This window comes from Branchiostoma floridae, chromosome 13 (assembly GCF_000003815.2).
Source record: "Branchiostoma floridae strain S238N-H82 chromosome 13, Bfl_VNyyK, whole genome shotgun sequence".
NCBI lineage: Eukaryota > Metazoa > Chordata > Leptocardii > Amphioxiformes > Branchiostomatidae > Branchiostoma > Branchiostoma floridae.
The window spans coordinates 1,299,706-1,302,235 of NC_049991.1; the positions used below are offsets into that span (position 1 = coordinate 1,299,706).

At 37.7% G+C, this 2,530-nt stretch overlaps 1 protein-coding gene across 1 annotated transcript in view; it reads left to right on the forward strand.

Moving 5' to 3' along the window:
* Window positions 1-2,530, forward strand: part of LOC118429304 (zinc finger protein 492-like) — a 23,906-nt gene that overhangs the window by 6,528 nt on the left and 14,848 nt on the right. The window lies entirely within an intron of this gene.

The following is a 2,530-nucleotide window of genomic DNA, read 5'->3' on the forward strand; positions in this document are numbered from 1 at the left end:
GTGGTGTAGGTTTAGATGTAACTCTTGACTCAAGGTCTAGCAGTAGGATTAATCTACAACTAGAGGCTATACTACACTTACGACTAGAGATATGAACGTGCCGAGCCTGTTCAATTACTCTAGTATGTGTTGGGTATTGATCTCTGCACAACTATGATATGAAAGGCTTATTACAATGGCCTACACTAGTATAAGTTGTTACAGTTACAGGAATATGGTTATACTTGGTGCTGTGTACCTAAACAAAAGAGAATACAAGTGAGAGATAGCTTTTTGCAAATCCGGACTTGGTTCCCGACATTTAGTTTTTTTTTTACTTGGACCTAAACACCTAGAACAGTCGGAGTGACAATCCAGTTCCAGGTTTTAGGTATGCATCACTTGTTATACTACAGGTCTACAGTTACTAAGATGAGAGCTACAGGATATATGTGCACTTATACCTTGGGTTCCAAGCAGCGACTGAGACAGTTTGAATCTTGCACACGCTAGCTGATTTCAGAAGATTGCCCAGTGACTGGCTTAGTGTGTTATCTATCCTACAGTGCCATATCTGTCATAGCTAGGGCTTGACCGTTTTTTTGGCTAGGGCTTGACCGTTTTTTCTCATTGGACCGGTCCAGGAAAACCGGACCTGAAAAAATTCGGTGGACCGGATGTTGGACCAATTGGAAAATAAACTTATTATACGATCAGGCATTCACACGTTTTGGGGGTTATCGGTCAACTGGGGTCAAGGCAAATAACAAGAGCGAAGCAGAGTTGACTTTTTTACCAACTTAAGTCAATCGTACATAGGTAGTTAGCCTTGTAGTATTTTTAAAAACATCAGTGGGAGTTGAATACTACTCAATGAATACTACTCAATAAAGATTTCTTGGTAGCGAAATGGACTATTGTTTTGAGTATTGTCCATTCACAAGTTTTCACATACTGAATCAGGTCCGGACCTGGACCTGTATTTTCTTTACCGGTACCCACTCCTAGTCATGGCTGTTACATATGTTACATAAGCCCTAACTGCTTTTTTGAAACCACAGGAGCCAGTTTAGTTTCAGACTTTGAAAGAATGACTCAAGAAGATCAGATCGTCTTGAATTTTGGATTGTTTAGATGCTTGATATGATTGGATGGTAATTATTCAAACCAGTATCTTATTTGCATTATTAAAGGAAATGTTTCAAATATCTGCTCCATTCCATAATAGGACTATTCAAATACTTGACATATTGAGCTGAGAAGGAGATTAACATTGATAGATAGATAGAAATGAACACCTAATTTGCATGATTAATGATAAAATGCTATAATTTCATATTGGTAAATGATTGGAAGCTCATGCTTGTGGCTTTGGAAGTTACATGAAGAACAAATAATTATTGTAGACAAAAATGCTAGTTTAGCCTTCTTTGAACACAGTTTTCTAGATGACTGGCGACATCTGGTTTGGCGACAGCTCTTTTTGGTGTTTACACAGGATTTTTATGGTCTAGATGTTGGGAACATTTCACCTGACAAGTTCTGAGTATTCAACCAACAGCTCAGCAGGAGTCCCTGACAAAGTCAGCAAGTGTATAACAGGGTTCAATATACCTGGTTGCCTGTTTGTGCCCATCTAATTTCAAACTCAAGTTTCATTACCAAGACTGTGAATGTCATGTGTAGAGCTGTGTACCTTAACAGATTTTAGGTACATGTACATGTACAGGTACACACATTTAGGTACATGTCGGGACCTGTATCTGTTCCTGAGCTTACTTTTTTCAACTACAGTAATGGCCAATCTTGAGGGGGTAACAATGACAAAAGCATGTTTAATCTGATACCTATAGTGTTTAATTGCACTGGACACAAGCCTATTAGTATTACATTACCTACAAGTACTTACCACCAGTACTTTTAGGTTTTTATTGGGAACAAAGATCACCCCAATGTTGATAACTAGAAAATTCCAGAAGGCTAACATGCAAAATGTGTCGGCAAGTTGGGATTTGTTTTACCATTTACAGGGACTATTTCATTTGCCCGAATTAAGAGTAATTTGAAATGAACTCTTCTGTCAGCTCCCTTGTCTCAGTGTGTGCAGTGTTAAGTGACAGACAAGCAATCCATCTGTGTATTGGCCACACATGTTGTTGATTATAGTTCAGTACCGGTACACCAAATTTATTGTACCGGTACTATCAGTACTGTGCATACACAGCTCTAGTGAACACTGCAACACTATATCATGACATGGCTAGACATTAAAAATAGAATACTAGTATTTTACCATCTTGTAGACTTTCAAATTAAACTTTTAAAGATATTTTTTTTTTTATTTTTGTAAATGATTTTGTTAAATTTGTCCACATTCATTGGTTTTCAAATGTCAGGCGTTTTTCTTATGTATTCTTGTTTTCATCTGTTTTTCTAACACAAAATGCTGGTTTTATGAAATATATATGTGCTCCCTTTGCTTCAAGTTCTGCTGTAGCAGCCTGCCGTAACAGCCTTTTTTCCTAAAATGTTGGCGATGTTTCCTCCGTGT